General features: G+C 44.3%; 1 protein-coding gene across 1 annotated transcript in view; it reads left to right on the forward strand.

The window, feature by feature from the left end:
• The window catches only part of RPH3A (rabphilin 3A), a 395508-nt gene that overhangs the window by 169205 nt on the left and 202022 nt on the right, over positions 1-24281 (forward strand). The gene's annotated exons all lie outside the window — the stretch shown is intronic.

Genomic DNA, 24281 nt, shown 5'->3' on the forward strand with positions numbered 1-24281 from the left:
TCTTGTATCCAACTATTATCATGACCCCCTACTCCTGCATTCCATGTCTCCTCCCCGCCCCCCACCACTCCTACACCCCAATATTCTCTTAACACTCATCAAATAGAAAAGACAGATGTGCCAAGCTTGCAGATGGTGTGACCTGACCCCTGCTTTGTTTTACAGAACCTACTTTCCCCCTACTACCTCCACATACAGAACCCCTGCCTCTTACTTAGCCCTGGTTCACACATGTGCGTTCCTATGGTCCATTTGAATGGACTCCCGTGCCCCGGGACACGCAGGCAAGAAGTCCCTGCACTTCTTCTGAAAAAGCAGCCCGCACGGGAACCTCATTTCCCAGTACTGTTACGATCTCCAGTGCGGGGGGCGTGCCATGAGAATTAATGGAATTTACCCGTGGATCCGCATTCTTTTGTGCAGTTAGTGCGGCTGCATGGATTTTTGTGCGGATCTGCAGCGGCACCACCCGCACATATGTGAACCTAGTCTTAAAGTGTTTCTAAAGTCTCAAGGTGAACTTCATGCATTCTATGCATGAAGGCAAAAACCCTTCTGTGTAGCAGCTCCCCCAGCCCCCCTACCACTTACCTGAGTCCCCTCTTGATCCAGCGATGTGCACAAGAGCCTCGGTTCTCTGGGGACTCTCACTTCTGATTGGCTGAGGCAGTAGCAGGAGCCATTTGCTCCCACTGCTTTCAATCACAGCCAGTGAGCCAATCAGGAGAGGAAGGGGTGGGACTTAGTCATGGCTGTGTGTGAATGGAAGGAGGGACCAGGAGCGCCGGCGGGGGACCCAAGAAGAGGTTGGTCCAGGCTGCTCTGTGCAAAACCACCTCACAGAGCAGGTAAGTATAGACATGTTTTATCTTTAAGAAAAAGAAAACAAGACTTTAGTATCACTTTAAGGCATGACTAACATTTTCAATATAAAAGGTACTGCCTTAATATTATGGCAGCTATGGCAGTAGGGGAAATATGGTACTCTGGTGTACACTATACTATGTCACTTAACAAGTATCTAGAGATTTGCTGTAAATATTGTGCAGTTTTGCCTGTATCAGCAAGAAGTGTTCATTGTACACTTCATAAACCCTGAAGCACTACATCCACGGTAATTTAGAGCAATGTAGCACTGTATAGCAACTATCTCTTCCTACATGGACTATCAGCTATCCCTAAACTTCTGCAACATACACTAACTGCTGGGGACTAGTGTTGGGAATGTTGTTCGAGTTGAACATCGACCATTTGAAGTTCGAACACACGAATGGTAAGGGCGTTTCGCAGGCTGTTCACCTGACATGCCCCACAATGCACTGTGCCCTGACACTGTGTTGTGATTGGCCAAAGCAATGCACCTGACCACAGGTCAGGTGCAATGCTTTAGCCAATCACAGCGCATGATGATGTCACAAGGGGCAGGGGTGACCTGGCCCCCTTGTGACATCATTACAGTACTTAAGAACTGTCACCCCAGCGCATCTGTCAGACGGCGGGAGCCAGCGTCAAGAGCAGAGTGGTTTTTTTCGGGCCGGCGATGGGCATTGTGATTGCCGTTGGATCTACTTCCGGGGACATTTTTTAAATTTTTGTTTTTAATGGACTTGTCAAAGACTGTCTACTTCCATTTTTTACACTACACTTTGTTTTTTGTGAATGAGTAGCAGTACCATGTACCCCATACTTATTCATATATTGGTAGGCTGCGATCTGGGGGCCCCCTTGTTAAAAGGGCTTTCAGATTCCGATAAGCCCCCTGCCCGCAACTACCACAACCACCAGCCATGGTTATGGGGCAGAGGCCCTTGTCCCCATTGACGTGGGGACAAGGTGCTTTGGGGGGGGAGCACCATTAGGGCATGTGGCCTGGTATGGTTCGGGGGGGGCACTCGCTCGTTCCCCTCCCCCCTTTCTTGACCTGCTGGGCTGCATGCTCGGATAAGGCTCTGGTATGTATTTCGGGGGGGGACCCCCACGCCATTTTTAAAAAAAATGTTGGTATGGGGTTCTTCTCAAATTCCATACCAGACCCGAAGGGCTTATGATGGCAATTCTTTTTACATTCTGAAACATAAAAGAATGTTTTCACTACTAAAATACCAAATGACTCAATAATATAACTCGTGGTAGTTTAGTAGCTGTGCGGTATCTTACTGCATACTCAGATGCGATAAGATGCCGCTTAGTGAATAGTCCCCTTTGCTTGAAGCTCGGGGTCAAAGTTTTGTTAGGATCGAATGGTCGACCGTAAACTTAACAGCAGGATGTTCGGCCCATCACTACTGGGGACCCACCCTTTTATAGTGAGGGGGCTGGTACATAACAAAGTCCCCATTATTGGCCATGCTAAGTCATCTGATCTACAGTACGTTTAAAGGCTACACAGAGCATTATGGTTAACTGGTTGGCGTCCAGCCACAGTGTTTTTACTGCGGCAGGGCGGCACCGCTGTGCAGAATCACGTTTTTAAACGTCATTCTGCAAAACAGGTAGGGGGCGTGCGCCCTCCCTACCTGTGGCACTGATCGCGGCCGCGGGTGTCAATCACCGGGTACCGGTGATTACCGGCAATCACTGACAGAGAGCATGGCTGCAGTGTTTACACTGCAGCTCTGCTCCCTACAGTTCCGAGCACGCTGATCCTGAGAGAGGAGTTTATCTCTCCAGATTAGCTTGTTCCCGTGAAGCACACCCCCCCGCCCCCTAGTAAAACACTCCCCTCACACAGTTAACCCTTTCATTGCCTAAAAAAAGTTAACCCCTTCCTCCCCAGTGCCATTAGTACAGTGTTTTTTTTTTTTTGCACTGATCACTGCATTGGTGTCACTGGGGATGTCAGTGACCCCAAGTCAGTTCCCCCCAGTGTCAGAATGTCCGCCACAGTCCCGCCATAAGTTGCTGATCGCCGCCATAAGTCGCTGATCCCCGCCATTATTAGTATAAAAAAAATTTAAAAATCCAGTATCTATACCGCCATTCGTAAACGCTATAACTTTCACGTAAACCAATTAATTTATACGCATTGGGATTTTTTTTTTTAGCAAAGACGTCGCAGAATACATTTTGGCTGAAATTTATGACGAAATTTGATTTTTACATTTTTTTACTAGATATGGTTTTATAGCAAAAATTCCAAAATATAGTTTTTTTCTCAAAATTGTCAGCCTTTTTTTTATAGCGCAAAAAATAAACGCACAGGCAATCAAATACCACCAAAAGAAAGCTCAATTTGTGGGAAAAAAAGAAAGTAAATTTAATTTGGGTGCAGTGTTGCATGACCGCACAATTGTCAGTTAAAGTAATGCAGCGATGTAACACAAACTGCTTCTGTAACCGCTTCCTGACCGCCCTATAGCAGAAATACTACTACAGGGCAGTATGGGTGCACAAAATCACACATATATATATATATATATATATATATATATATATATATATACACACGTGATTTGCGCTCCCGCAGTTTTCACGCCCCTCCCAGATAGCGTCAGATTGCCTTCAGTACACCAGTCATCACATTTAACCCCTTGATTGCACGCTCATGCACAATAAACCTCCGTTGCTAGTATAGTGTCTGAACGGATCAATATCTTTGATCAGATCAGCACTATACCAGCTTTCACATTAGTATTGCGTCCCCAAAAACGCAGCGTTAGCGGGATCAGCCCCGGCAACTGCCAGAATCTGTGGTTAGCACCTACGCTTACCCCCCCTTCTCCCTCAGCAAGTGCAGTGTCAGTAGGTCACTGTCACTTGATATATTGCACACAAAACCGCAGTGTTCGCAGAATCAGGCCTGATCTCTGTTAGAACTTGGTGGTAAATTTTGATGACTCTCATATGCGGCAGAGTGCCAGTACTAGTGCCACGCTACCTTTTGCTAAACTGGCGAGTACTAGTGGCCTAGTACATCCTGGTCTTTCACATATCTCTTAGATTGTAAGCTCCCAGGATCAGGCTCCTAACCCTCTTGTATTGAACTGTATTGTTCTGTATTGTCTCCCGTTATATTGTAGCGCTGAGCAAACTGTTGGTGCCATAAATCCTGTATAATAATAATACCAGCACTGCAGTGTGACTTGGTGAGTTCCATAAGTGCAGTACAAGCTGGTGCAGTGGCGAGCACAAGTATTGTCCCGCAACCACAAAGAATTCGCACACAGGCCTGTAGAGCTCCTAGTATCCTTCCAGATGTGCTTGCAAATCCTGATTGACAGCCCACAAATTCTGCAGCACCCGTACTTCCCCCATTCACTGCCCAACCCGGAATTCAGGTGAAAATAGCAAATTTAACTACTCCCCTTGATATTTGGAGCTGTTTTTCACGGAATATCTGTATGCGTTGATTGTGGATCAAAGCAATTTATATGCACAACAATTTATTGCCGCCAACCCAAATTCAAACCTTGCCAGACCAGTCGCATGGAAACTCATTACGGTTTTCGAATTTACATTTTTTTTGGGCCTAACCCTCATCATGGGCATTACTAAAAAAATTAATTGCAGTTGTATTGGTCCGCAGACCCGATTCATCATATGTCCGTGTTCTCTGCTGCCATGGCCAGGCATAGATATGAGAGTATAATGTGTTTTATGTATTTTAACGACAATACACTCTGTCATCCCCGGGGTGACCCTGAATTTGATTGGCTCCACAAAATTCAGCCCCTCACAAATCACCTTAACCAAAAATTTGCAGATGTCTATACTCCCCGGCAAAACATCTGCGTTGATGAGTCCCTGATTAATTTTTCTGGCAGCCTTGCATTCAAACAATTTCTCCCCAACAAGCGTGCCAGATATGGGATCAAGATGTAGAAGACCTGTGAGAGGACAACAGGCTATACTTATAAGCTTTGGATTTATGAGGGAAAAGATAGTCACGTGGAGCCCCCCAGATGCCCAGACTACATGGGGATCAGTGACAAGATAGTTTGGGACTTGGTGTCATCCTTTTTCCATACTCATACGTGGACAATTTTTATTCAAGCGTGCCACTATTTAAACATTTGTTCAATCTTGGAACTGGCGCTTGTGGCAAAGTGCGACCTAATGTGTGCCCACCATTAGAAGTGGGTGGATGCAGGGTTGTATATTCTAATGGTGGGCATACCACACACTTTTTCTGGCAGAGATTTCTTCTCTTTTTTTTCATTCAGTCCACCGGCTGCATACAAAAAAAAAAGAAAATAGCATATACATCCAACAAGGATCAGCGATGTACTGGTACATCACTGGACTTTGAACGGTTATACCAGGATAATGCCTACAGCTGCAGGCGACATCATGGTATTGTTTTTTTCAGCCGGCGATCAGCTTTCATGTAAAAGCAATCCTAGTGGATAATTAGCTGCAGGATTGCTTTTTCAAGCAGCGGGAGATGTCCCCCCTCCCCCGCTGCCTTCCACGGCCTTCTCGGGCAGTCCCCTACCATCGGGGAAACCTGAGAAATGCAGCCGGTTTTCTGCCAGCTGACCATAGAGCTGATTGGAGACCAGAGTGGTGCCAATCATCTCTATAGTCTCAGAATTCGGAAGCTACAAGCATTTCATCACTTTAGTTTCGCAGGATATAAACAGCACCATTTGTAAACTGGGAAAGCATCTGATCACACCAATTTTGGTTTGATTAGATAATGTAAGGGCAGAGGAGATATCCAGAGTCTGATAGACCCCAGATTTCTCAATAAAGAATATATGACAATGCCCATTGAAGTTATAGGGGATATTTGCATTCCCTGTGATAACATTAAAAGTGATAAAAAAAAAAAATGAAAGGTACAGTGTAAAAATAACTAAAAAAAAAAATAAAATTGCCCCTCCAATGCGTGCACACCTGTGTACACAAGCCTTGACCCTGTGTAAACAGCGATTGCAGCATGCATGTGAGGTATTGCCATGAATGTCAGATCAAGGGCAGTAATTCCAACACTAGACCTTCTCTGTAAATCTAAAATGCTAGCTTTTAAATCATTGCCTATGAATATTAAAAATGTCTGCAGTTTGTCGCCATTGCACGGGGCATGCGCAGTTTTGTATTTCAATGATTTTTATTAATTTTAAACAGTATAAAACAGAGGCAACAAAACACACCCACGCAGGGGCTATCAATTGCACCGATAAAAAAGGCATAATAGAGCAGACAACGCTCTAATTCTAATAAGGCAAAACGTATGCCCACGCAGGGGCTATCAATGGCACATAGGTTACAATAACATCAGTGAAACTCTGACTAATGGAACTAAAGGCAGCTGTCCACTGTCACACTAAAACAAACAAAAAAGAGAGAAGAAGAACAGAGAGGAAAGAGAAAAAAAAACAAAAACAAAAAACAAAAAAAAACCACACACACCAAAGAGCAGGGGTCCACGAGCGCCAATACCAAACTCCATTACCTCCCCACACTGGCCGGGGGGAGCGTGGGAAAGGCGTATTGCAACCACGGCTCCCATATTTTCAAAAATTTATGTTGAGAGTCGTTGCATATACTCGACATCTGTTCGTTGAGCATCATAGTAGTCATACGATCCCGCACCCCCTGAAAAAGTACAAACGGACTCTTCCAGGCCTGAGCAATTGTCCTAGTGGCTGATAAAAACAAATAGGAAGCCAACCGCTGCTGACGAGCCAAGAGGCCCGGTATGGGGCAATGAAGCAAAGCATACCGAGCATCCCGGCGTATGGAGAGATGGAACAAAGTGTAAAGGAGGCCAAACACACGAGACCAAAAACGAACCAACCTCGGGCATGACCACCAGATATGCAGTCTATCGCCACGATGGCCGCAACCCCGAAAACATCGATCACTACAGGCAGGGTTAGCCTGGGCCAGACGAGCCGGAACCCAGTACCAACGAAACAATACCTTATAGGCTGCTTCCAGCGTGGTCGTATTAAATGAACATTTAGCTATGAGTGACCAGGCCCTATTCCAGTCGTCCGGATCCACAGCCACTCCCAGGTCGCGTTCCCACTGAACAACATATGAAAGAGAAGTGTGCGACGAGCGTCTGTTCAAAGCTGCGTAAAGAAGGGAGATAAGGCCCCGGGCACCTGGGCGCTGCTGGCAAAGCCGTTCAAAGGCAGATTTCTGATATGGGAAAGCAGAAGTGGCCCTCAACGAGAGTAGCCAGTGCCGCAATTGAAGGTACCGAAAAAATTCCGCTGGGGGAACATCTCGAGACTCCCGAAGGACATTCCAGGTGGGAAAGGACTGAAAAATCAAAAAGTGTTGCACCTCTGAGAAACCATGAGCCACCCACCAAGAAAATGCCCTCGGGTGATCTAGACCCGGTGGGAAAAGAGGGTTGTTAACGATTGGAAGCAAGGGCAAGAAGGGTGACATCAGGCCACTGGAGTAACGTACCGAGTCCCAGACTTGTAGGCCATGGAGCAACATCGGACTCAGCGCCATAGGGCGCAGGGCAGGGGGAAGCCATAGAAGTGTTGACAGTGCGATAGGGGCACAATTAGGTAGTTCCAGCAGGACCCAGAGAGGAACATCGGAGGAAGCGTGCAACATAGACAGCGGGGCAATCTGGCTCGCCTGATAATACTTAGTTACATTAGGTACCCCAAGACCACCCTGGAGTCAATGAGCAAAAAGCGTATTTCTAGAGACTCTGAGGTGTTTATTGGCCCAGATAAAGCGCATAAACTTCGCCTGAAGCAACCAAAGAAAATGAGGGGGAACCCGCACTGGGAGGGTGCGAAAATAATATAACAATTTCGGCAAGATGGTCATTTTCACTGAATGAACCCGTCCTATCCAAGACAGGTGCGGAAATTGCCAGGAATGCATAAGAGAAGATAAAGAGCTAAGCAAAGGACAATAATTTGCACCAAAAAGGGAGTCATAGGTGGGGGTCAAGCGAATGCCCAAGTATTCAAGAGAAGAGGAAGCCCACCGGTAAGGGAAGTGGGATTGTAGGCGCGAAACCAAATCTGAAGCTAAAGTAATATTGAGAGCGACGGTTTTATCCAAGTTGATACATAGACCCGAAATCAAGGAGAAGCGCTCAAGAACCCGTTGCAAGTTAGGAAGCGTCGTCAGAGGATTAGTAAGGGTCAAGAGGGCATCGTCCGCAAAGAGGCTCAGCTTAAACTCCTGTCCCGCGTATGGAACCCCCGATACATTGCAATCGGTCCGGAGCGCTAAAGCCAGTGGCTCATGCACCAGGACAAAAAGCGCCGGGGACAGCGGGCAGCCCTGCCTCGTCCCTCGCCGAACAGGAAAGGGATCCGAGAAATACCCAGCGTATTTAACGGAGGCCGAAGGAAAGGAATACAAGGCCTGAATCCAAGAGAGAATAGAATCCCCGAAACCCCAACGAGACAGGACAAACTGCAGATATTCCCAGGATAGAGAATCAAAAGCTTTATATATGTCCAAGGACAGTAAGAATCCTGGGATTTTCCGTTGTTGCAGAAAATGTATAAGATGGACCACCTTACGGACGTTATCACCCGCCTGCCTCCCGGGGACGAACCCTACTTGGTCCCTGTGCACCAGGCTACACAAATATTTATTGATGCGAAAACGAAGGATCTTGCCCAATATCTTCAGATCTTCATTAAGAAGAGAAATGGGCCGGAAGGCTTGCGGTTCCTGGACATCATCGGTCGTTTTAGGAATCATAGAGATATGTGCCCTAAGTGCGTCCGGAGAGGGCAAGGAGCCCTGTTGTAACTCATTGAAATAGGCCGCTAAAAAGGGCGCCAATAGGGCTGAGAATTTTTTATAATAGAGACCGGAGAAGCCGTCGGGACCTGGGGCCGCAGAGGACCGCAAAGATTTGATCGCTTGGAGCACTTCCGGTACGGTGACACCAACGTTGAGGGCCGCCTGTGCTGCCTCGGTCAATCCAGGAAGATGGAGGTCTTGAAAGAATGCCTCTGCCTGGGCCACAGGGAAGGGATCTGGGGCAGCATAGAGGCGTGAAAGGAAGTCCGAAAATCGGGAAACAATCTGCTGGGGATTAGAAGTACAGTCACCCGTAAAAAGTCGAAGTCGAATCGGTTTATGGGGTTTCCCCACAGAATTGAGTTTCCTGGCTAGCATGGGACCGGGCTTATTAGCACAGGAATAGAATTTATGTCTGGTCCAACGCAGGGCCTTTTCGGCCTCCGAAGAGGCGAGGAGGTCCAATTCTGTCGCCAGAGCGTCCCGAGCGTGTTTATGGGCCACGGATGGAGATGACTTCCAACGCGCATCCGCAGAGGCCAGGAGAGAATGGAGCTCCAAAAGTCGGCGTTCCCGCTTCCGAACTGCAGCCAGCTGTATAACATGACCCCGCACCGTGGCCTTATGCGCTTCCCATAGGGGCACTGCTGAAGAGACCGATCCCGAGTTTTCCGTAAAATATGTCCGTAAAAAGAATTCTATTTGTTGGCAGGTAGCCTGAGTGGTCAGCAAAGAGTCATTGATGCGCCAATGAAAAGGGCGCCGTTCTGACCCAGAAAGGGCAAGGAGGAGTACCAAAGGATCATGATCTGACCAGGGTGAGGAGGGAATAGTTATCCGCCGGACCGAGGGGAGCTGCTGGACCTGCATGAATATATGATCAATTCTACAAAAGCTGTCATGAGGATTGGAATAGAACGTAAAGTCACGTTCAGTTGCATGAAGTTCCCTCCAGACATCCGCTAGCCCCGCCGTCCGCAAAAGAGAGCGCATACGTTCCTCCAGCACCAAGTCATGAGAGGGAGTCGCTCCCTGTGCGTAGCGCCTATCCAATGTGGAATCCAAGGTAACATTCGAATCCCCTATAACAAGAAGAAGACCCTTAGCGTGTCGAGAAACAATGGTGCAAAGATGCGAAAAAAATTTATGCTGGAAACGGTTAGGCGCGTAGTAAGAGACAAGGGTAACCTCCTGGTCCCAGAGGGTGCCTTGCAGAAGCAAATACCTGCCCGTGGGGTCCGCTATATGCCTAGAACAGACAAAGGGGAGATTGCGTTTAAAGGCTATCAGAACACCCCGACGCTTCTCAGGAGCCGAGGCCGTGTAAAAGATGGGATAGTGAGGTGAAAGATAACGCGGAGCGGAGGACTGGGAAAACCTGGTCTCCTGTAGACATACCACATCAATTTGTTGCGATTTGAGGTGATGAAAAACTTTAGCCCGTTTCTGAGGCGAATTGAAGCCTTGAACATTTTGCGAATGTATTTTCAAAAGGGGCGAGGCCATGGTGGTATCAACGCAACACGCTCAGCAGAAAAAAGCCCAAAGCAGCCAGCAATTTCCACTCCCAATGGCGATCGGACCATGGCGTCCCGGAACCCTGCAGAAAACAAAAACAAAAAAAAACAGAGAAAAAGAAAAGAACAAAGAAAGAAAAAAAGAAAAAGACACAAAAAGTATACAAAACCGTGCAATCGTGTCACACCAATGGTGACGTGCATCCTACACATGAAGGATACAGTTAGGGGTAACTCTACCACCGGACATATGGCTGCAAATGGAAACATCAAAACAGAAGCCCTCAGGGGGTAAAAAGGACAATGAACATAATATAATATAGTAAAACTTAATAAAACTAAAAGTCCCAGGAGCAGGGACCTCCGCGATAACCTCCCCATAGAAACCCGGATAACCATAGGGGCCGACCCCCTTCCACCCTGCCAGGCCCACCGGGACAACCTCCTACCCCGGAGCCCAAGGAAACCATCACCCAATGCCACCAACGTAGACCCAATTACCAGCATATGGACTCAAAATAAGCTACGGCAGCAAAAAGTCCCGATTCTTAAGTCCAGGGAAAGACCCCCCCCCCCCCAACCCGGGATGTAACCCAAAGGAGCAAGCCGGAGCAGTCCCAACCTAGAATGTCAACAAACCGGGAAGACCCTAAGGCCAAACTCACGATCTCGTCAGGGTAGTCCCTCGGTGAAACGATATCTGGGAGTTCCAAGGCGCATCTTCAGCCTGGAGAAGAACAGGAAGGACTTGATCGCGAAGGGGTCTGAGGGAGAGCCCCCCTCCTGTTGGACGGCCGCTCCCAGATGCGGCCCAAAGGAGGAGGCCTCGCCGAGGATCCAGATGAATGAGCTGGGCTCCGATCAGCAGCTTCCGGCGAGAGAAGATGTAGAGATTCCAGGAGAGAATGGGCCTCCTCCGGCGTAGCCACAGAATGACTGCGGCCCTGGTAGGTGAAGGTGAGGCGGAACGGAAAGCCCCAGGAGTATTTAATTCTTTGTTTCACCAGGACCGAAGTGAAGGGCTTCAACTGGCGGCGTTTCTGGAGAGTGGTCTGAGAGAGGTCCGCGAAAAGCTGGTAGCGGTGCCCCTGGAAGCTAAGATCAGGGTTATTTCTGGCCGCCAAGAGGATGGTTTCCTTAGTGCGGTAATAAGTAAACTTGATGATAATGTCCCTCGGGGGCCCATCCGGTCATCTGGGGCCCAAAGAACGATGTATGCGGTCAAATTCAAGCCGGTCAATGGGAATAGCGGATGTCAGCTCCTGAAACAGAGCAGTAGCAGTGGAGGTAGGATCTGTGACCGTTTCCGGGATACCCCTTAACCGCAAATTGCCGCTGCGGGAACGATTTTCGACATCCTCAAGCCGCAGTAGCGCGTCCGCCAATTACTTCTTAAGGTCGCACAGGTCCTGTTCGTGATTTTCAATGACCGTGGCCGCAGCGTCCATTTTATCCTCGAGATCATTCGTCCGATTGCCCAAATCCCGAATTTCCCGCGAAAGACGGTCGGCCAGCTTGGAGGTAGCGGAGGACAATTCAGATTGCAGCATACATTTGAAGCGGCGCAGGAGCTCAGCATCCCGCAGGGATGGAATGGGAGACCGCCGGGATGGCTCTGAATCTAGGTCTTCCCCACTGCCAGGATCCATCTCACCTGCAGGTAGGGATGGCAGGGGACCCAAACTTGCAGCCAGGGCTCCAGCTGTTGTCCCCGGCGGGAACCGCGAATCCGCGGCCGGGGTCCTGGAAGCCTCCTGTGGCCGGCCCAAAATCGAGGCCGCGGCTTCACCCGCGATCTCCGGCGGGTAGGCCGCAACTTCCCGTACGGTCCGCCGGGTGCTGGAGGTGCGGGCAGCCAGTGTTTTTTTCCCCATCAGGGTGCTGGAGGGACAGGGGGCCAGGGAGGAAGCGGAGGGACCCCCCCTGAAGGTCAAAATTTACCAATTTTTGTTTTTTAAATCTGCTTTTGAAAAATCACTGCACGAGTACTGTGTGCCATATAAAATTTTAGTACCCACCATTTTATTCACTAGGGTGTCTGCTTTAAAAAAAATATAGAATGTTTGGGGGTTTAAATTTCCTAGCAAAAAATACTGATTTTTTTCATGTGAACAAAAAGTGTCAGAAAAGGCTTGGTCTTCAGGTGGTTAGAAGAGTGAATGATGTGTGGCATAAACTTCTAATGCTGGGCACAGAATGCCCCCACCCCCCCCAAAACGACACATTTTTGGAAATTAGACACCCCAAACTATTTGCTGAGAGGCATGTTGAATCAATAGAGTAATTTATTTTTTTACCACAAGTTTTTGGAAAATGACAAAAAAAAGGATTTGTTTTTTTACACAAAATTGTCATATGATTTACTGCTCACACATGCCATGGTTATATGTGGAATTACTCCCCGAAATACATTCTGCTACTTCTCCTGAGTATGGGGATACCACATGTGAGAGACGTTTTGGCAGTCTAGCCACGTACAGGACCCCAAAATCCAATAAGCACCTTCAGGCTTTTAAAGGACTTTATTTCCTCATTATACTTCCTGACTACCTATTACAGTTTTGGAGGCCCTGAAATGCCAGGATAGCACCTAACCCCCCCAAATGACCCCTTTTTTGAAAGTAGACACCCCAAGGAATTTGATAAGAAGCATGGTAAGTATTTTTCAGATCTCATTTGCTGCCACAAGTTTTTGGAAAATGAAAAAAAAAAACAAAAACATATTTTTTCTATTATTTTTTTATATTTTAAAACCTTATGAGAAAAAATGTGATCTGCAAAATACTCACCATGGTTCTTTTTAAATTCCTTGGGGTGTCTACTTTCCAGAAAGGGGTCATTTGGGGGGGGGGGTTGGTGCTATCCTGGCATTTCAGAGCCTCCAAAACTATGATAGGTAGTCAAGAAGTGTAATAAGGAAGTTACGCACCTTCAGGATTTCAAAGTGGCCATTGGATTTTAGCCTCCTGTATGTGGCTAGGCTCCCAAAAAGTCTCACACACGTGGTATCCCCATACTCAGAAGTAGTAGAATGTATTTTGGGGTGTAATTCCACATATACCCATGGCTTCTGCAAGAAATAAATCCTTTAAATTACAACTTTGTGTAAAAAAAAAAAAAAAAAAAAGAAAAGTTTTTGTCATTTTCCAGAAACGTGTGGAAAAAAATAAATCTTCCATGGACTCAATATGCCTCTCAGCAGATAGCTTAGGGTGTCTACTTTCCGAAAAGGGGTCATTTGAGGGTGTTTGTACTATCCTGGCATTTTAGCACCTCAAAATATGTGATGGGCAGTCAGAAAGTAAAAGATGTGTAAATTCCATTATCTATACCATAGTTGTAGATGCTATAACTTTCACACAAAGCAATAAATATAGACTTACTAGGATTTTTTTAAACAAAAACATGTAGCAGAATACATTTTGGTCTAAATTTATGACAAAATTTTAGTTTTGTTTGGATATTTTTTATGACCGAAATGAGAAAATATTGTTTTTTTTTTTCAAAACATTTTTTTTCTTCAAAAATATTCTGTTTATAGCTCCAAAAATAGTGCACAAGTGATCAAATACCACCAAAAGAAAGCTCTATTTGTGTGAAAAAAAGGACATAAATTTCATTTATGTACCGTATTGCATCACCGCGCAATTGTCCGTTAAACTAGCACGGCGCTGTATAGCAAAAAATGGCGTAAATTGCAGTATCTATACCATAGTTTGTAGACGCTATAACTTTCACACAAAGCAATCAATATACACTTATTGGGATTTTTTTTACCAAAAACATGTAGCAAAATACATTTTGGCCTAAATTTGTAACTAACTTTGAGTTTACTATATATTTTTTATAGCTGAAAGTAAAAAATATCGTTTTTCTTCAAAATTTTCTGTCTTTTTTTTTGTTTATAGCACGAAAAATAAAAAGCGCACAGGTGATCAAATACTACCAAAAAGAAAGCTCTATTTGTGTGAAAAAAAGGATGTAAATTTCGTTTGGGTGCAGCATTGCACAACCGCGCAATTATCAGTTGAATTAGTGCAGCGCCAAGTAGCAAAAAGAGGCCTGGTCAGGAAGGGGGGTAAATCCTCAGGAAGGCAAGTAGCTAAAAAGAATTCAGCCTGGTGAAATTCATAATAAACTTTGAACATGCAGGATTTAGCTCGAACCCATGGTACCGGCATACCTGAACCTCAGCCCTAATTATTATTGTGCCAAGGTAAGCATGTAGCACACATTTTCCAGGATTTTGGGAATGTGTAAATCTACAGACCACTATGTGATATGAGTTCTGATACACTCCATTTTAATATTATTTTGTTCTTTCTATGAGAAGCGGATGAGCTAAACACATGGCTCCTGTGGCGCATGATTACAAAATTTCCCAAGGCTATATTTGCCTCCTTTAATTAGAATCACACACATAGCTTTCTGATCTAATGCTTGCAGCACAATAAAAAAAAAAAACTAGCTGCATTTACATTATATTATGCAACAGTAAGACCAGGAGCACTGAGACTCACTGAAGCATGTGCCCACTGCAGGCCATAAATGCTTTAAAGGAATATGGCAGCACAAACTGTGTCTATTCAGAGGAAGAAAAAATACATTACCCATGAATGGCAAATAGTTCCATAGTTATCCAACAGAGTCAAATGCTATAGGGCATATTCAGTAAAACACTGCAAACAGTAATGATTATGTGTAAAATACAGTAATCAAGATTTCACTATACTGACGTCAGAACTATTCAAAAGAAATGGCAGGAAATTAGGCGGCTGATGCTATGCAGCAAGGATGGCAGCTATGCTTAAAGGTATCAAAGTCATTAGTGCTTTCTTTTGGTATGCATTTAAAATAGGCTTATCAGTCAAACAATATAGAACAGTACATATAAACAATCCACAAATGCACTTACAAAATCCAGAGAATGCTAAGAAGGGGGGAAATGCCCAGTCCACAAAATAGAACAATGAAAGCAAAATAAATCTATTGAGATCTACTCCTGTTTTATTGTAGCATTACATATAGTGTATGTGACACACTGCTTCTACCTGATACCCTTACTGGGTATCTCCGCCGAACTACAGTTTCCTCCACTCTGGAACCAGAATACAGCAAATTTACCCCAAGCATCAGACAGAACCAATGTTGGAGTAAAACAGGACTGACTTTTATTAACAAACAGCACAGCATTTGTACACAAAAACCTTCCCCCTAGACAGGCATGGCACACATTACAAGTCCCAGGAGAAAATTACATTACATAAATAAACATAAACTAAACCATGGATTCCTTCCCGGCACCTAGCAGTCTGGACTCTAGAGCGGATCAAGCAAAGTGAGAGCTTATCACCTAAACCTAATTACAGCAAACAATAGTTGATGACAGGAAACCTGTAACAGAAAATAACGTTTCTTAACCATTTCAAGGCCAGACACTTTAACCCCCTTCCTGCCCAGGCCAATTTTCAGCTTTCAGTGCTATTGCACTTTGAATGACAATTGCGCGGTCATGCAACACTGTACCCTACGATTTTTTTAGCATTTTTTTGAGGCAGATAAAATTTTGGTGGAATTTATTCACCATTGACATTTTATTTTTTTGCTATATAAATAAAAAAGTCCAAACATTTTGAAAAAAAAGTGTTTTTCTTATAAAATTTTGCAAATAATCTTTCTTCATAAATTTTGGCCAAAATGTATTCAGTTATATTTTTAGTAAAAAACATAAACCAAATTAGTTTATAAACAAAAATTATAATTTTTCAAAATTTCTTTTCCATTTTTCTTTTATTTTTTTATATTATTATTATTTACTTTTTTACACTGATTGTTTTTTCACCCAAAAAGGCTATAAAAGCAATAATTTCTCCTTCTCTCTGGCTACATTCTTGCAGCCATTGAGAAATACTGTGTGAGCTGTGATTGGTCACATAGAGGTCCTATACAGCGATCGGTGTTCCGCTGTGTCCGGAGGTCACAGCAAGCACCGGTTTGCAGTGCTGCACACTCCCAGGGAGTGCACACAGGCAGAGAATGCAGAAGGACTTTATAAATGGCCACCCGCTCCTGTACTGCTCCCATACAGCCATTTATGTACACGGGCTGGACGGGAAGTGGTTAATCCCACGTATGCTGGATTTCCCCCCACTGCACATAGTTCGACTATGCACAGTATCCCAAGGGGTCCCAGAAATAGTCCATCCAGCCCTAATTGCATGGAAAGGGTATCTGGTATAAATCACGGCAGCCAGGTACCCAGGGAAGTGGTATAACAGTCTTGGGGAAAAGGTTCCTTTTAACCCCAAGAGGCGGGTCTCCTTAGTCCATAGTCGGTGGAAAGGAGGCTGGCCCCTTCAGGAGTCCAACTCACGGTGGTTTCTGTGGCAATGTCTTATTGATTTTGTGTTTAATTTATTTAATAAAGTTTTTGAATAGTCAAAAATAGACATTGCATCTAAAACCATCTAAAAAGAAAAAGGGCTACCTAATACAGGGTCCTTTGTATTGCAAAGGATTTATAGTTTCAAGGAGAAAATATCTCATTGCGGTAATCTGTGATTGTTCCCAGAGTTCCCAAATGTTCATATCACTAATAGTATTGATTCCATATGAATAGCAGAGATTCACACACAAAGCTATTACAATGGGCTATTGTAACATTAATCAATCCGCACACATTGTTCTTTATATAAATTTAGCACTTATCAACTAAGAGACCTGTGCCAGATTGTAGCAATAAACCTTTCCAAAAGATAAATGGTGACAAACATCTGCATTGACTATTGTTCCAACTGCTATAACCATGAAGATTCTACAGTTTTACAAATTCTCTCAGGTAGTTTTATCCAGAAAATCGGATGGATAGTAGTAGTAGTCTTTGTGGAATACTGCTAACAATATGGAATCATGTTTTTCTGTTCTATGTGGATATAAATCCATCCTGGTAGTTACCCCATAGAGGTGGTCTCCTCACTTATTTTCTTATATTTATGAACATAGTCTTCATCTCAACAGAAAATACTATTCCATTGTAAAGTGCTGTATCACTAATTGTATGCTTATTAAATAATACTTGCAAGGATGGAGGAAATAACAAGATATACTGTGTTTAAAAAGTCAAATCAGGTTAGAATTGACCAATTGTATGCTTACTGTGTTATGCAATGAAATACTCTGCAGTAATAAAGCAGTCAGTATGCTCTATGGCCAAAGCAGAAATGTGGTACATATATTTGCTGTGTCCACAAGTATTTCAAGTCAGAGACGTGGTATGGCGTTACATTAACTGGTCTTACCATTATCCATCCTGGAGAATTGCCAAGAGTGGGGTGTATCATGGCATCTGGGAAAGGGATTCCGTGTAGAGAGAGGATGTGTCCCCTATGCTGTATGTTAACATAGACCATTATAACAGCTTTGTGGGCTGATGTCTACTTTTTATATTGTGGCAGTGCTGTGTCTTGCCAGGGTGTAAAAAGAGTCGTTGACCCAGTATTTTCATCTAGCCAGGTTGACAGGCACCAGGGGGCTTCATTCATTCAGAGAAAACTGGCCTTTTAGTTTCCTCATTGTTTTGTAAAATTTTGGGGCCTGGAGATTTCTTAGAGATCTGGGTGGGTTGACATCTCCAATCCTGGGTCCTGGTTTTCATAACCACCAGCACAATAATTGGGCAGGTGTGTGCTGGGCTTTTTATAGAGACCTGAGCATGGCTCTGGGCTCCACCCTGGCAGACAGAAAAGAGACACCTAAGCGAGAGGTGGGAGCCAGAGCAGCAAGGGACAGAGAAGTGTATGCACAAAAATTGTGTTTGTGAGAAAACTGTCTGTAGGAGACAGACAAAAGCCTAAAGTGTAAGGCCAAAGAAGCAGCACAATTGTAAGCCAGGAGGCCGCATGTGTATTTCTTGGTGAGAGAACAATGCTGAAAACCCCTGCAAGGGAATTTCTTGGATTTATGGAATTTTGTTTTAAATAAAATTGGGCAAGAACAGCCCTTAACTACTTGCCAACCGCAGATAGCCGAATGGCGGCTACACTGCGGCCGGCCAGTTATGGGAGGGCGTCATATGACGTCCTCCCAGAACATGCTCTCCTGCGTGCCTCCGGCGATCTCCGTGATCGCTGTGTCCTACGGACACAGCTGATCACGTGATGTGGTAAAAGGCCAATCACAGCAGCCTTTTACCACGTGATCAGCGTCCAATGACACACTGAGCACCGGGAAATGCAATTGCCGGTTCTCGGCTGCACTTTCCTCACGCTGTCAGAGCGTGAGCAAAGTACTGCCGAGAACCGGCAGTTGTCAGAGCAGGGATCGGCACCGATCATCAGGGCACTGATGATCAGTGCCCTGATGATCGGTGCCCAACAGTGCCAGCCACCAGTTCCGCCCACCTGTGCCCAGCAGTGCTCCCTCCTGTGCCACCCAGCAGTGCCAAACACCTGCGCCCAGAAGTGCCACCTACCTGTGCCCAGCAGTGCCACCCACCTGTGCCTACCCACCTGTGCCCACCAGTGCCACCCACCTGTGCCCACCAGTGCAGCCAGCAGTGCTGCCAGTCAGTGCCCAGCGATTGTGCCAGTCAGTGTCTAGCAGTTACGCCAGTCAATGCCTAGCCGTGCCGCCAGTCAGTGCCCAGCAGTGATGCCAGTCAGTGCCACCTATCAGTGCTGCCTATCAGTGACGCCTCATTGGTACTGCCTATCAGTGCCGCCTATCCGTGCCACCTCATTAGTGCGCCTATCAGTGCTACCTATTAGTGCTCATCAGTGCTGCCTCATCAACGCACATCAGTGAAGGAGAAAAATTACCTGTTTGAAAAATTTTATAATAGAAACAAACTTTTTTTTTTTTTCACATTTTTTGCACTTTATTTGTTTATAGCTCAAAAAGTAAAGTGCCCAGCAGCAATTAAATACCACCTAAAGAAAGTTCTATTTGTGAGAAAAAAATGATAAAAACTTCATATGGGTACAGTGTTGCATGACTGCGCAATTGTCAATCAAAGTGCGACGGCGCTGAAAGCTGAAATGTGGCCTGGTAAAGAAGGGGGTATAAGTGCCCGGTAGGCAAGTGGTTAAAAGACAGAAAAGCGAGTGGCTATGCCCTTAAAGTTCTACCATTTGAAGTTCTCACAATATGTATTCAATAGTTTAATAGTGATGTGAAAATGTGGGCATTCATGGAATAATTAATGGATACCACACTTGAACAATATATTTCCTCCTTTAAACTATTGTATATGATGTTTGTAATACTAAAGGCTCTGAAAACCTGCAAACCTGATTTTTTTTTTTTCAGTTCTTCATATTACCAGTTCTTCATACGTTCTGCTTCTAACATTTGTACTTGGCAATGAAAGCAGTTTGCTACATTGTGACAATTACATTAATTTTCAGAAAACTTTAAGTGAAGTGTGGTGGGAGTGGAAAAGAACTGGGGTATATTCTACCCTTATAGGATGTCCACACTCTGATTATTTCAGAATTCTTCCTTGGCTATATACACATGGCCCAGTGGGTGGCCTTAGGGGATTGGTAGGGAATGTAGGTTCCAAGTCTTGATTGTAAGTTGTGGTGTGGGCCTTAGGCATTTAGCTTGATATATGTGAGGGCTGGAAAGGGGAGTAAGAGTGCAAGGGAGAGAAGAAAGTGGAGGGTAGGAAAATAAGAAGAATGGGAAATGAGCTTGACAGGGAGAAAAAAATGAAGGAATAAAAAGAGAGGGGTGTTCAGGGAATGGTGTCTGAATTGCCTTGATTTTTTTCATTTGAGTGATGATGAAGGATGATGTTCACAAGGAATATGTCATTTAAGTTTTATAATCCTGGGAGTAGGTGAAGGATTCCAGCAGTACCAGAAGCACATCATGTTTTGTAAACATCAGTTCTTCCAATAAGTGTTCTAATCGTTCCTCACTCTATTCAAAACTAAGAGAGAAGTTTTGGTTGTACTTAAACTATTACAAAAAGAACAAGCAAGCGTACAAAAATATGAGAGACATTAGAATTAATTTAAAGGGAAGCTATATATATATATACAGGTGAAACTTGAAAAATTAGAATATCGTGCAAAAGTTCATTTATTTCAGTAATGCAACTTAAAAGGTGAAACTAATATAAGAGACAGACTCATTACATGCAAAGCAAGACAGTTCAAGGCGTGATTTGTCCTAATTGTGATGATTATGGCTTACAGCTCATGAAAACCCCAAATCCACAATCTCAGAAAATTAGAATATTGTGAAAAGCTGCAATATTCTAGGCTCAAAGTGTCCCACTCTAATCAGCTAATTAAGCTATAACACCTACAAAGGGTTTCTGAGCCTTTAAATGGTCTCTCAGTCTGGTTAAGTAGGAATCACAATCATGGGAAAGGCTGCTGACCTGACAGTTGTGCAGAAAACCATCATTGACACCCTCCATAAGGAGGGAAAGCCTCAAAAGGTAATTGCAAAAGAAGTTGGATGTTCCCAAAGTGCTGTATCAAAGCACATTAATAGAAAGTTATGTGGAAGGAAAAAGTGTGGAAGAAAAAGGTGCACAAGCAGCAGGGATGACCGCAGCATGGAGAGGATTGTCAGGAAAAGGCCATTCAAAAGTGTTGGGGACTTTCACAAGGAGTGGACTGAGGCTGGATCCTGGACATGGGCTTCAAATGTCGTATTCCTCTTGTCAAGCTGCTCCTGAACAACAAACAACGTCAGAAGCGTCTTACCTGGGCTAAAGAAAAACAGACATGGTATGTTGCTCAGTGGTCCAAAGTCCTCTTTTCTGATGAGAGAAACTTTTGCATCTCATTTGGAAACCAAGGACCCAGAGTATGGAGGAAGAATGGAGAGGCACACACTGCAAGATGCTTGAAGTCCAGTGTGAAGTTTCCACAGTCTGTGTTGATTTGGGGAGCCATGTCATCTGCTGGTGTTGGTCCACTGTGCTTCATTAAGTCCAGGGTCAACGCAGCCATCTACCAGGAGATTTTGGAGCACTTCATGCTTCCTTCCACAGACGAGTTTTAAGGGGATGCTGACTTTATTTTCCAGCAGGACTTGGCACCTGCTCACGCTGCCAAAAGCACCAAAACCTGGTTCAATGACCATGGGATTACTGTGCTTGATTGGCCAGCAAACTTGCCTGACCTGAACCCCATAGAAAATTTATGGGGCATTGCCAAGAGAAAGATGAGAGACATGAGACCGAACAATGCAGAAGAGCTGAAGGCCGCTATTGAAGCATCCTGGTCTTCCATAACACCACAGCAGTGCCACAGGCTGAAAGCTTCCATACCACGCCGCATTGAGGCGGTAATTGCTGCAAAAGGGGCCCAAACCAAGTACTGAGTACATATGCATGCTTATACTTTTCAGAGGTCCGATATTGTTCTATGTACAATCCTTGTTTTATTGTTTGCATGTAATATTCTAATTTTCTGAGATTGTGGATTTGGGGTTTTCATGAGCTGTAAGCCATAATCATCACAATTATGACAAATCACAGCTTGAACTATCTTGCTTTGCATGTAATGAGTCTATCTCATATATTAGTTTCACCTTTTAAGTTGCATTACTGAAATAAATGAACTTTTGCACGATATTCTAATTCTTCAAGTTTCGTGTGTGTGTGTGTGTGTGTGTGTGTGTTTGTCTCAATCATATATATTTTTTCTGGTATTTGTTTAAAAATATAAAGCTTCTATGAGCAAAAATACAACCCCCTCCCACTGATTCCCCCCCCCCCCCCCCACACTGATTTCCCCTTCCCCACTTTCTCTTACCAGACAGTTTTTTGTAGGCACTGTGCTGGTTCCAACATTTGAAAAGAATTAGGAGCAGCACCTTGAAGGGATTTGGAAGAAAAATGTGGTGCAGTACGCGGGCCACCTGCTGCCCACCTTGACTAAGATAGGTGAAAAACCCATGCATCTTACTTACTGTAAGTGAATTGAGCCAAAAGATTTTGTTTTAGTAGCATTTCCAGTTAAATAGCTTTAACATTGTTGTCAGTCGTTTGCCAGTTGGGAAAAAAATTACTTTATAACAATACAATGAATAGTCATAATAAATCTTTGCAAATCATGAATTTGTTTACATGAAACATCTGCAATATATATAGTTTATTACAGGCATAATTTAACATTGCTCTTTTTTTCTTGACTGTCTGCTCATGGTATTGTTCTTTCAAGAATCAATATGGTTCTTGGTTACTTATAATTGCTTTGTGCTTTTGGACATGTATATTGATAGAACAGAATACGTCAGAATGGACTGGATCAAATAGTAGTCAAAGAAAGCAAGATCATTGTAACTGAACTGATTGTGTCTAAATGGATAGTCGAGATATGACTTCCAGTGTTGCACAGGATGCAGGTTCTCCTTTTTAAATGTCAGTAACCATGTTCATGCTTGTAAATCGTATTTAGAAAGTGGAAATAATAGATGCTGAGTGCAAACTAATGTTACAGGTCAGCCTGAAAAAAAAATTACTTTATCTTTGTTTCAGTTAATGGAAGGTAGCGAACTAATATTTCACATGAGACTAATATGTATGTGTTTGTGTATATTGCCACCCACCATAACATGAGCACCCACCTAATACTGAGCAGGTTTCCCTTTTGATTGCAAAACTGCCTTGATCCATCAAAGCATGAAATCCACTAGACCTCTGAAGGTATGCTGTGGTATCTGGCACCAAACCATCAATAGCTGATCCTTTAAGTCCTGTAAGTTGTGTGGTTGGCTCTTCCATGGATTGGACTTGTTGTCCCAGCACATCACACAAATGCTTGATGGCTTGAGATCTGAAGAATTTGGAGGCCAAGCCAAAACCTCAAAGATACCTTCTTCCATTGCTCTGTGGTCCAGTTTTGATGCTTACGTGCTCAAGTATATGTTTGTAATTTTAAAAAGAAAAAAAAACCAATGCTTTAGTGTCACTTTAAGGTATAAAATGTTTAGGGTTCACAACCACTTTACATTTTCAGAATAGCTTGCAGTCTGCCCAAGGCCTGCTAAGAAACCACCTCCCGGCCACCATATAAGGAAATGATGGATGGGCGATGGTTTTCTCGTTCTGGGAGGATGTCATATGACGTCTTTCCACTCTAACCACGTGTGTGCGCCCCCGGGGGCGTGCAGCTTGGAGATCGGTGTCCCTGGGACACCACAGATCGCTGATCAGCGGAAAGAGCCGTTGACTTTGGCTCTGTCATGTGGTCAGCGGTGTCCAATCACAGCTGATCGCATGTAAATAAGGAACTGCTGGTTATTTCCTTCTTCACGAGCTGTCACGCTGACAGCTCTTGAGGAGAGGAGAGCCGGTAATCAGCATTCCTCAGAAGGGACATCTACACTGATCATCAGGGCACTGATGATCAGGGCACTGATGATCAGTGTAGCCCCATCAGTGCCACCTGTCAGTGTCCATCAATGCCACCTGTCAGTGCCCATCAGTGCCACACCAATGGCACATATCAGTGCCTACCAGTGCACATCAATGCCACATATCAGTGCCCATCTAAGCTGCTTTTCAGTGCCACCTATCAGTGCCAGTTAGTGTTGCCTATGAGTGCTGCCAATCAATGCCAGTCAGTGCCACCTAACAGTGCCAGTCAATGCCACCTAACAGTGCCAGTCAGTGCTGCCTATCAGTGCCTTATATGAGTACTGCTTTTCAGTGCCCATCAGTGCTGCCCATCAGTGCTCATCACTGCAGCCTCATTAACTCACATCAGTGAAGGAGAAAAATTACTTATTTCAAAATTTTATAACAGAAACGAAGAACATTTTTTATTTTTTATTTTTAGATGTTTTTGGTTTGTTTGGCAAAAAATAAAAAACCCAGAGGATATTAAATACCACCAAAAGAAAGCTCTATCTGTCTAAAAGAAAATAATAAACATTTCACAAGGGTATAGTGTTGCATGACCGCTCACTTGTCATTCAAAGTGCGATTTCACCTGGCAGGAAGGGGTAAAAGTGCCTGGTAGACAAGTGGTTCAATTATTTTGTGGTTATGCTGGTTTTTACAACTTGCACTGCAAATGTAGAAATACACTTTAAATGTGTTGTGGGTTCATT

Source organism: Staurois parvus, unplaced genomic scaffold (genome assembly GCF_062004578.1).
Source record: "Staurois parvus isolate SC_StPar_1 unplaced genomic scaffold, SC_StPar_1.0 ptg000014l, whole genome shotgun sequence".
NCBI lineage: Eukaryota > Metazoa > Chordata > Amphibia > Anura > Ranidae > Staurois > Staurois parvus.